Here is a 12371-nt window from a genome sequence, read left to right on the forward strand (position 1 = left end):
GGTCGACTACGTGGGAGTCCAGTGACAGCCATTATGCTAACTGCTGGTTTTCCCTCTCTCTCTCTCTCTCTGACAAACTCATATACCCTACAGCAAAACCTTAGAAAAGGGGCCAGCAGATGTGGTGGTTAAGGGCACTGGACTCCCACATGACCAATCACGGTTCGAGTCCCAGACCCCATGGCTTGTTTTCTCACTACACTCTGTCCCTCTCTGGTTGAATTGAAATAAATCAATGAGTGACTAAAGTTAAATAAAATGATTCTTTAAAAAAAAAGAAAGCTAAGCAAAAAAGGTAAAAACGAAAAGGAAAAAGAAAATTAAAGGGCAAGTTTATTTTGGTGCAAAAACTGCAAAAAAAAATGTATGCGTAGTGGGACTTGAACCATGGAGTTGGCCATGTGGGATCCAGCGCCTTAACCGCCATACCACCTGCCGGCCCTCTATGTTTAACTTTTTGAGCCTCCACCAAGCTATGTCCTTACAGCAGCTGCACCATCCCGTGGTCCTGCCGTAATCACTGCTTTCTAGTCTTCTGACGTTAAGGAATATTTCATCTTATTATAATCATGTATATGGACAATTTTGGTTCTGCTCACCTTTGTCCATAAACATCTTTTTCGTGTTATTTTACTTATTATTATTTTTTTCTTTTTTGGAGAGATTTTTGCTACAGGGTGCATGCACTCACCAGAAAGACAGAGAGAGACAGAAAGTGAGAAATCACCCCCCCCCAGGGGGGATGGCCACACCGCAATCCCTTCTCCTCCATTCTCTTCTCGGGATCTTGGGCACGCATGCATACGTGCCCTGCATGAATGTTAAGCCACCGGATCAGGATTCGAACCGTGGTCGACTACATGGGAGTTCAGCGACATAGCCATTACGCTAACTGCTGGTCCCTGGATAAATTTTTAAAAAGGTTTTTGTCATATTGTTCATGTGTTCACCAGAAAGAGACACAGAGAGAGAGAGAGAGAGAGACTGAGAGGGGAATGAGAAATCTCTCCCCAGGGAGATGACCATGCCGCATTCCCCTTTCCCCCATTCTCTTCCTGGGATTTTGGGAACACACAGAGACAGGCCTGGTGTGATTTTCAAGCCACCGGGTCCAGGACTCAAGCCATGGTCAGCCATGTAGGAGTCCAACATGGTCCCATATATTTTTATACTGAAAATCATATTTTGTAATGGCTCTTTCTAAACTTTTCCCTTATATGGGACCAGCAGTTAGCGTAATGGCTATGTCTCTGGACTCCCACGTAGTCAACCACGGTTCGCGTCCCGAACCTGGTGGCTTAAACTCACGCCGGGCGCGTGTGCGTGCGTGCCCAAGATCCCGAGAGGAGAATGGAGGAGAGGGGATTGTGGTGTGACCATCCCCCCGGGGGGTGATTTCTCGCTTTCTGTCTCTCTGTCTCTGTTTGTCTGATGAGCGCACGCTCCCAATAGCAAAAACCTCTCAAAAAAAAAGAACAAAATCCTGGACCAGCAGGTGGCGTGGTGGTTAAGGCACTGGATCTCACACTGCCAACTGCATGGTTCAAGTCCCAGAGTGGGCAGCTCGAAAAACGTGCAGGGCACATGTGTGGGTATGACCAGAGTCCTGACAGGAGAATGGAATAAGGGATCACCCTGTGGCCACCCCCCCGGGGGAGCTTTCTCACTTTCCCTCTTTCTCTGTCTCTGTGCTATAGTGCATGTGCCTTATAGTAAGAAAAAATTAAAAAAAAAAAAAAAAAAAAGGAATGAAATCCTAATAGATGCTATTACCTGGATCGATTCTGAAAACAAGCTAAGTGAAATAAGCTAGTCAGAAAAGGACAGCTGGGGGACAGCAGGTGGCATAATGGTTAAATATGTCACTGGACTCCCACGTAGTCGACCACGGTTCACGTCCCAGACCCGGTGGCTTAAACTCACGCCGGGCGCGTGTGCGTGCGTGCCCAAGATCCCAAGAGGAGAACGGAGGAGAAGGGATTGCGGTGTGGCCTCCCCCCAGGGGTGATTTCTTGCTTTCTGAGTCTCTAGCAAGAGCAAAAATCTCTCTTAAAAAAAAAAAAAGGCAGCTACTGTATGAGTCCAGTGACGTGAGGGCCCTCGTGGTAGAACACTTAGACAGAACGTACAGTAGAGTGGTGAGACCCCGCCATTGCACACAGCTGTACCGCGAGTACCCTGCAGCGTGGGTAGTCATCTGGCCACCATAGTTCGAACCCCGGGTTGATCTAAAAAAACCCCTGGGCACCGATGCACATACGCCGGCACCTAACATCCGGAGGGTCTGGAGGGCTGGGGGAAGGGATCTTGGTGTGGCAAGACCCCATCATGAGTGTGTTCTCTCTTGCACTCTCCCACTCTCCCTCACGTGTGTGCACACACTTTTCTCCCTAAAATCATCCCCAGGAGGGATGACCACCCTGCAGCCCCTTCTCTGCTGACCTCCTCGGGATTTCGGGTGCACACACACACACACACACACGCGACCTGTATGATTTTCAAGCCACTGGGTCCGGGTCTCACACTGAAAAAAAAAGGGAGTCTAGTGCCTTAGCCACCATGCCACCTGCTGGCCCCCATGCACACAGTGTTTATTGCAAAGAGAAAGGAAAAGCAAAGTAGAATGTGTTTGTCAGAAACTGGGGAGGGGAAATGGGAGTCGGCGTTTACTGAGTACAGAGCTTCAGTTTGAGAGGATGAAAACATTCTGAAACATCGGACCAGCAGTTAGCGTAATGGCTATGTCGCTGGACTCCCATGTAGTCAACCACGGTTCAAATCCTGGACCCGGTGGCTTAAACTCATGCCAGGCACATGTGTGTGTGTGCCCAAGATCCCGAGAGGGGAATGGAGGAGAAGGGATTGCGGCGTGGCCATCTCCCCGGGGCATGATTTCTCACTTTCTGTCTCTCTGTCTCTCTCTGTCTTTCTGGCGAGCGCTCTATAGCAAAAACCTCTCCAAAAAAAAACCTTCTGAAATAGCACCTATCCAGAGCAGCATAGGCACTAACCAGGTAGATGGCAGCTCTGCAAGTCAGTTTATTATCCGGACACTTAGAAGGACTATTCTGTAATTCTTACTCGTCCTCTTTCTAGGAGTTATTATCAAGTAGTGAAGAAGAGGGTAATTTTTTTTTTTTTACACTACAGGACACGTGTGCTTGCCAGCCAGCCAGACAGAGACAGAGAGACAGAAAGCGAGAAATCACCCCCCAGGGGGGATGGTCATGCCGCAATCCCTTCTCCTCCATTCTCCTCTCGGGATCTTGGGCACGCACGCACACGCGCCCGGCGTGAGTTTTAAGCCACCGGGTCCAGGACGCGAACTGCGGTCAACTATGTGGGAGTCCAGCAACATAGCCATTATGCTAACTGCTGGTTCCCGAGGGTAATGTTTTTGGTTTTGTTTTCCCTATGGGGTGTGTGCACCTGTTGGAGAGAGACTGAGAGAGAGGGAAAGTGAAAAGTACCTTCTGTGGGGGGCGGGGGGATGGCCATGCTGCAATCCCGTCTTCTCCATTCTCCCCTTGGGCTTTTGGGCATGCGTGCACATGCTCCTGGCATGTTTGTCAGACTTCTGGGTCTGGGACTTGAACCGCAGTCAACCATGTGGGAATCCAGCACCTTACCCACCATGCCACTGGCTGGCCCGGCAGATGACGGCCTTTAAAACTCACTTGAGGAGCACTACGCAGCAATGAAAAGCAGCAAGCATTCCATGCCTGCAGCAACCTGGAGGAAGCTAAGCAAAACAGCAGAGGGTGACAAAACGGGGTAGAGGGTGAATCGTTTCATTTTCCTGAAACAGAGAAAAATCCAACCCCCGGAGCCAGAGATTTCACCGTCATCTGCCTGGGGCTGTGAATGAGGGATCGATGGAGACTGGGGTACAGAAACTTCCCAGCACCGAGGACTGGCCTGTATTTTGATGGTGGTGGTGGTTACATTTACCAGTTTGCTTAAAAACAAATGCATTTCACTGTATGTGAATTTTAGTCCATAAAATTGTTTTTTTTTTTTTTTTGAGAGGTTTTTGCTGTAGGGCACGTCCGCTCACCAGACAGAGAGAGAGACATAGAGACAGAAAGCGAGAAATCACCCCCCAGGGGGGATGGTCATGCTGCAATCCCTTCTCCTCCATTCTCCTCTCGGGATCTTGGACACGCACGCACACACGCCCGGTGTGAGTTCTAAGCCACCGGGTCCAGGATGCGAACCACGGTCAACTACATGGGAATCCAGCGACATAGCCATTACGCTAACTGCTGGTTCCCCATAAAATTGATTTTAAAAGGCCCCAAAACCAGGGTGGTTGAAGTCCTGGACTCTCACACTGCTGACCATGGTTCAAGTCCCAGATCTGGCAGCTTGCTTTCTCACTTTCTCTCTCTCTCTCTCTGGTCAAATATAAAATAATAATAATAAATAAAATTAAATAATTCTTTTATTTATCCCCAATGCATACCCCAAATCTCAAGAGGAGAATGACAGAGAGGGGATTGTGGTGTGGCCATCCTCCCTGGGGGCTGATTTCTCACTTTCTCTCGCTCTCTGTCTCTCTCCGGCCAGTGCATCGGCCTCATAGCAAATCCCCCACCCCCCCAAAAAAAGTCAGAAACATTATAACTGTAGTCAAATTCATTCTCTTCCTTTGAAGTAGAGATTATTTCAGAGAATTGCATGAATTTAACTCATAGCAAATCTTGGCGATCACAGGGATTTTTTTTTTTTCCTTTATGAATCTATTACTTGAAAAGAGTCCAAGATTTTTTAGAATTGTCACATCTGCGTTCAACATCTGGAAGCATTTCCGTCCATCTATTCACTAAAATAAGTTCCATTTCATTCTTCTTGAAGTTACTGGAATTGCGTTTCTTGGATTGTTCTTTGAAAGCGCACTGAGTCATTGAAATAACTGCATGGCAACCTGATTGTAAGAGGGTGCACACGGTGGCCGGGCTCGGGAAGCTCACGGACCGCCTTTGCTCATTATAAATATCGGTCATGTGTGTGTTTTGTTTTGTTTTTAGTTTTTTGTTTTTTTTTTTTCTTTTTTTGGAGAGGTTTTTGCTACAGGGAGCGTGCGCTCGCCAGACAGACAGACAGAAAGTGAGAAATCACCCCCCAGGGGGGATGGCCATGCCGCAATCCCTTCTCCTCCATTCTCCTCTCGGGATCTTGGGCACGCACGCACACGCACCCGGCGTGAGTTTAAGCCACCGGGTCCGGGACTCGAACCGCAGTCGACTACGTGGGAGTCCAGCGACATAGCCATTACGCTAACTGCTGATTCCAGTAATCCTTGTTCTGAAGGGGCTTTGTCTGAGCCAGCAGCGCCCTTGTGATGGGGTTTGCTCTGTCTTCTTTCTCCATTGCTTTACCTATTCCTGGCATTTTTTAAAAGGCTTTTTGCCATAGGCCGTGTGCACTCGCCAGAGAGGGATGGAGAGAGACGGTGAGAGACAGTGAGAGAGAGAGGGAAAGTGAGAAATCCCCCCTCCCCCCACCAGGGAGGATGGCCATGCCACAATCCCTTCTCCATTCTCCTCCTGGGATTTTGGTCACCCGTGCATGAATGCCCATTGTAAGTTTCAAACCACCAGGTCCAGGACTCGAACCACAGTGGGCCATGGTTTTAACCATCCAGCGCTTTTAACTACTACATCATCTGCTCATCCCTCCTGGAATTTTTTTTTTTTAAATTATGGTAAAATGTATGTAACAGGGATGGCCCTGTGGCCTCATGGCTAAGGGAACCAGATCCCACATGGCCAACGATAGTTCAAATCCCAAACCTAGTAGCTTGGAAAAAAAAAAAAAAAAGAGGCATGTGTGTGCATGTCCCAAATCCTAACAGGACGGAGAAATGGAGGGAAAGGGATTGCAGGATGACCACGTGCTATTGGGCATCCTCTGGCAGTTAAAAAAAAGTGTATATATGTAAAATACAGATAACATAAAAATGATCATTTGTACCATTTTTTAAAAAATTGCTAAAGAGACCATGCACTCTCTGAAGAGTGACAAGGAGAAAGTGGGAAAAAAACTCTCCACGAAGAATCCTTCTCCTCCAATTCTCCCTTTCCTCAAGATTTTGGAGATGCATGCACATGTGCCCAGTATGTTTTCCAAGCCACCTGGTCTGGAACTTGAACTACATAGTCATTCATGTGGGGGCTAGTTCGTGTAAGCACCAGGCCATGGGTTGGCCCTTATTTTATTTTTTCTTGTAGAGGTTTTTACTATAGGATGTGTGCGCTCGCCAGACAGACAGAGAGAGACACAGAGACAGAAAGCGAGAAATCACCCCCAAGAGGGGATGGCCATGCCACAATCCCTTCTCCTCCATTCTCCTCTCGGGATCTTGGGCACGCACGCACACGTGCCCAGCGTGAGTTTAAGCCACCGGGTCTGGGCCTCGAACTGCGGTCGACTTCATGGGAGTCCAGCAGCATAGCCATTACGCTAACTACTGGTCTCATGGGTTGGCCCGTTTTAATTGTTTTCAAGGGTGCAGTTCAGTTGCCTAAGGTGCATTCACACTGTTGCGCAATCATCGCAGTCATCCACCTCCAGGTCTTTTCCGTCCTCCCAAACTCCTTACACAGTAACTGCCACGCTCCCTCGCCCATCCTCTGGCAACGACTGTCATCTCTATGGATCTGACTATTCTAGAAACCTCGTGTACGTCACATAATACCTGTCCTTTTCGCCTGGCTTATTTCACTTAGCGCTGTGTTCTGATTTGTTTTGTTTTTAGGTTTTTGTGATAGGGTGCATGTGCTCACTGGAGAGAGACAGAAAGAGAGAGAAAGTGAGAAATTGCCCACCAGGGGCATGGGGCACGCTGCAGTCCCTTCTTCTCCATTCTCCCCTTGGGATTTTGGGCATGCACGCACAGGCACCCAATGTGTTTTTCAAGCTACCAGGTCTGGGAATCGAACCATAGAGTCAGCCATGTAGGATCCAGCACCTTAACTACCATGTCAACTGCTGGCTCCCTGAGTACAATATTTTTAAGGTATATTTATGATGTAACATATACCAAGATGTCATTTCTTTTTCTTTTCTTTACGTGCTATTGCCAGAGACAGAAAGCTAGAAATCATCCCCCCAGGAGGGATGGCCACACTGCAATCCCTTCTCCTCTGTTCTCCTCTCGGGATCTTGGGCACACACGCACTTGGGCCCGGCGTGAGTTTTAAGCCACCAGGTCCAGGACGCGAACCGTGGTCGACCACGTGGGAGTCCAGCGACATAGCCATTACACTAACTGCTGGTCCTTTGTGCATTGTTTTTTGTTTTTTTTTTCTTTTTCTTTTCTTCTTTTTTTTTTTTTTTTTTGCGCATGCGCTCGCCAGACAGACAGAGAGAGACAGACAGAAAGCGAGAAATCACCCCCCAGGGGAGATGGTCATGCCGCAATCCCTTCTCCTCCATTCTCCTCTCTGGATCTTGGGCACGAATGCACACGCGCCCGGTGTGAGTTTTAAGCCACCGGGTCCGGGACGCGAACCGCGGTCGACTATGTGGGAGTCCAGCGACATAGCCATTACGCTAACTGCTGGTTCCCTCGTGCATTGTTTTAGAAGACACGTCTATTTAAGTCCTTCGTCCAATTTTTACTCAAGTTGCCTTTTCTGTTGTTGAATCAAGTTCTGGTTTTTCAAAACATATTTACCTTGATCCATTCTGCCTAGTGAAACGTGTTTTGTTTTGAGCTTTAAAAATAGAAAGAAGGGTTGTAGTTCCTCCTTAGTATAGTGGTAGTATCCCTGCCTGTCATGTGGGAGACCAGGGTTCAATTCCCCAACAGGGAGGCACAAAATTCGTTTGGGGCCAGCAGGTGGCATGGTAATTAAGAACGCTGGAATCCCACATGGCTAACCATGGCTCGAGTTCCAGGCCTAGTGGCTTACTGTCTCACTTTCTTTCTCTCTCTCTGTCACTCTGTCCCTCTCTGGTCAAATTAAAATTAATTAAGTAAAAAGAAGAAGAAGAGGAGGAGGAGGAAGAAGAAGACGGCTGGTCTATAACACAGTGGTGAACTGTGTAGATCCCATATGGTCAACTGGGGTTCAAGTCCTGACCCTGGTGGCTTACACGCTGTGCATGCCCAGGATCCTGATAGGATGGAGAATCAGAGGGAAAAGGTTTGTGGCATAGCTGGGCCCCATTTATTGAGAAGTGTTTTATCTCTCTCTCTCATGCACTTGTGCAGGTAGCCTCAGGCATAATGCAGGAAAACAAAAATGGAAAGAAAAAAAATTGGGTCAAATTCAAAGCCATAGTCTTACTTCCAATCAGCACCAGATTTTTTTTTTTTAAGTTTAATTTATTTCATGAGAGGACGGTAAGTGCAAGCACCCTCAACAGAAAATAATATAATGACCCCACACCCACCCTCCCACCCTAGCCCTCCCGGCCAGCCGGGATCGTATGCGTGCACACCTGGCATGCATAGGTTGGCCGGGCAACCAAACCCAGGTCTCTCATAAGGATCTGGCGTGGCCTGAGCAGGGCACACCACCGAGCTGGAGCGCACCGTCACTGTTAGCAAGAACAAGCTTTGACATTCCTTTGAAGTGATTAGAGACATGAGATTCACGTTTCTCTCCATTATCTGCGTAATCGGCAACAAAATCACTTTTCAGCAGTTAGCCACACAGCAAAACAGGGGGTGTGTGCACCATCTCGAAATGAAAACGTCTGAATCTTTCCATCCTGCAAGAGTGTTCGCGTCCCTCGGATTATCAACGTCTCAGCCACTCTCTTGCAAACCGTGATCCTAACTTTGAGAATAAATAACAGTTTTCACATTGAGATCTCGCTCCTCCTCTCACAGCTTCAAAACAGTGACAGGAAATGGGAAAGGGGGGAGAGCTCGGAGCGTGCACGCTGGTGGCCGTGCCCCTGATCGGCACAGGAAGGAAGTGACCTCAGGCACACCTGTGCAGGGGCTCAGCCAGGCTGGCACGTCCCGATGTCATGGGAACGGGATGAGCAGGCGTGACGGTGGGCCCAGCACCGCCCACCCACCCTGGCAGGACACGGGCTTCAGAGGGGCCTTTCCTTGTTGGCCTTTCCTTCCAGAAGCCTCATTCTATGACACACTGGAATACTTACAGGTGCCGTGTCTAGGGTGTAGGTCTAGTTAATCCTGGAGGGGGACGGGGACTGGACGAGACGGGTGTACACAGGGCCGAGGGGGAGGTGTCTTTTACTACTCTGTGCATTCATTTGCACTTCTCCATGATAAAGTTGTGTTTAAAAAGAAGCCTCTTGCGACCAGCAGTTGGCGTCATGGCTACGTCGCCAGAGAGGACACGCGTCTTATGGCAAAAAAAAAAAAAAAAAAAAAAAAAAAAACTCTCAAAAAATAAAATTAAAAAATAGCCTCTCAGGGCCAGCAGGTGGTGTGGTGGTTAAGGTGTCAGACTCCCACATAACCCGCCATGGTTCAAGTCCCAGACCCAGTAGACTGAAAACTGCCAGGCACGTGTGCATGCATGCCTAAAATCCCAAGAGGAGAACGGAGGAGAAGAAACTGTGGTATGACTGAGACCAGCCATTAGTGTAATGGCTATGTCACTGGACTCCCACGTAGTCGATCGCGGTTCGCGTCCCGGACCCGGTGGCTTAAAACTCACGCCGGGCGTGTGTGCATGTGTGCCCAAGATCCCGAGAGGAGAATGGAGGAGAAGGGATTGCGGCGTGACCATCCCCCCTGGGGGGTGATTTCTCGCTTTCTATCTCTCTGTCTCTCTCTGTCTGTCTGGCGAGCGCATGCGCCCTATAGCAAAAATCTCTCAAAAAAAAAAAAAAAAGAAAGAAAGAATCTGTGGTATGACCGTCCCTCCTGGAGGGGGTGAGTTCTCACCTTCCCTCTCTCTGTCTCTCTGTTTCTCTCTCCAGTGAGCCCACACAATTTATGACAAAACCCAGAAAGAAAGAAAGAAAGAAAGAAAGAAAGAAAGAAAGAAAGAAAGAAACTCTCCCCTCCATTTGTCTCCTTTTTTAGATGTATTTATTTCTTCCATAAGAAACTAATAATAATAAATAATCATTACTATTATTTAGAATGTATTTTATATTTTATTGTATACTATCACACAGTATTTATAACTTTTAAGATATGTATTATTATTAAATAATTATTATTAAATAGTAATGATTACTTCTTCCATGAGCAGGAGAGACAGAGAGAGACAGAGATGCTTCCCCCAGCAGGGCCCTGACACCACAATCCCCCCACCATCCTCCGCCTCCAGATCACGACTCGCACGCGCTCAGAGTGCTCAGGGAGGTCTCCAGGTGCGAACCCAGAACTGTCTCCCGAGAGCCGGCCTCACCGAGTGTCACATCTCTCCGCCACACCACCGCCTGGTCCCTCCTCCTGGGTGTTTTTCTAAACACACCCACTAAAGAAAAACTAAAGCTCCGTCATTTCAGCAGAAATAACCCTTCTGAACCTATCACAGCCAGACTGGACCAGAAAGGGTCTTTACACAAACTACACGCCCTCAACACATACCTACGGGACCCCACTCCTACCAGCGCACCAGGACACCGGCGCTCTGCTGTCACCGACACTAGTGGGGTTCTATGGGGTGGAGATGGGGACACTAGGGTGTGGGCCGACAGGAAGCAGGGCCCAGGGACCCAGGGGAGCAGGGGCTGGGCCCAGGGCCCACGTATAGACTGTGGCTTGCATCTGGGGACACAGACCCAGCCTCACACAGGGCTGACCCGCGCACCCCAACCACAGTTGACTAGCCTGCCAGAGCGTGGGGGCCCTAATGGAGGGACAGGAAAAACCCACTGGAAGCCCTCTCTGCAGCTGACAGGCTACGTGCCCCAGCCCTAAACGTAATGGCATGGACCGTCTTCGGAGGGCCTTGGGAAGGAAGGGCTCGGCCTCCAGCCCCTACCCAGGCCCCAAGAGACAGAGGTCAATTTCCCCTTTGTTCCAACCCTAGCAATATAGAACTGGCAAGAGGGCCAAGTGGTGCCGCAGCAGGAACACAACTAGACCCACATGGGAGAGGTCCTGGGTTCGAGTCTGGGGACCTTCCTGAACACGGCGGGCACTCCTGTGCCTGAGACCTGGGCTGTCTGAGACGGGGTGGGCCGAGGTGAAGACCCTGCCAGGGTGCGTGTCTTTCTCTAAGAAGGAAGCTTTTAAAAAAGGACCTGAATTAAAGCAATTTACTTTAAGATGTAGATGAATGAAAATGGATGTCAGGGGCTGGCAGGTGGTATGCTGGATTCCCACATGGCTAACCACGGTTCGAGTCCTGGACCTGGTGGTTTGCTTTCTCATTTTCCTTCTCTCTGTCTCTCTCTCTCACTCTGTCCCTCTCTGGTCAAATTAATATAATAAGTAAATGAATAAAGTTAAATTTTAAAAAGGTATTCTTGGGGACCAGCAGTTAGTGTAATGGCTATGTCACTGGACTCCCATGTAGTCGACTACGGTTCGAGTCCCAGATCTGGTGGCTTAAAACTCACACCGGACGCATGTGCGTGCGTGCCCAAGATCCTAAGAGGAGAATGGAGGAGAAGGGATTGCAGTGTGGCCAACCCCCCTGGGGGGTGATTTCTCGCTTTCTGTCTCTCTGTCTCTGTCTGGCGAGCACACACGCCCTATAGCAAAAAAACACCCCCAAAATACATAAATAAATAAATAAAATAAAAATGTAAAAAGTATTCTTAAAAAAAGAAAGAAAGAAAACGAATGTCAAAACCCTCGAAAGAAGATAGCTAAAGCATAGAAAGCCAAGGGCCAGCAGCTGGCATGGAGGTTCAAGCACTGGATTCCACATGGTAAACCATGCAGTTCGAGTCCCAGGCCCGGTTTGAAAATCACTCCCAGTGCGGGTGCATGCATGCCCCAAATCCCAAGAGAAGACCGGAGAAGGGACTGCGATGTGGTCATTCCCCCTGGGAGGTGACTTCTCATTGTCTTGATGCCTCTCAGTGAGTACATGTGCCCGATGGCCAAAAAAAAAAAAGTCAAAAGTCTAGCTGATGACATTTCGGAAAGAGCGCATTTTAGCCTGTGTCTAGCTTCTAGGAAGGAGGAGGAGGGAGAGGTGACCACTACCAACTCCCGGTTCCTGACCACAGCCGCCCAGTCCCCACAGCGATCCTCCAAGCCCCTGGGGTGGCTGTGACTCATGAGGCCTCGGCTTGCTCGGTGTCCTGCCCAGCTGCTCGGCGCTTGGGACTCATTCCTGGGAAATCCCAGCTCACGGGCCCCACCCAGGCAGGAGCGGAACCAACTCACCGAACCCTGACAAAGACGCGGTGGGGCCCAGACCGCAGTCTGGCAACTTCAAAGTTTGTTTCTTTCTTTTTTTTTTTTTTTT

Source organism: Tupaia chinensis, unplaced genomic scaffold (genome assembly GCF_000334495.1).
Source record: "Tupaia chinensis unplaced genomic scaffold, TupChi_1.0 Scaffold000287_1, whole genome shotgun sequence".
Lineage (NCBI taxonomy): Eukaryota > Metazoa > Chordata > Mammalia > Scandentia > Tupaiidae > Tupaia > Tupaia belangeri.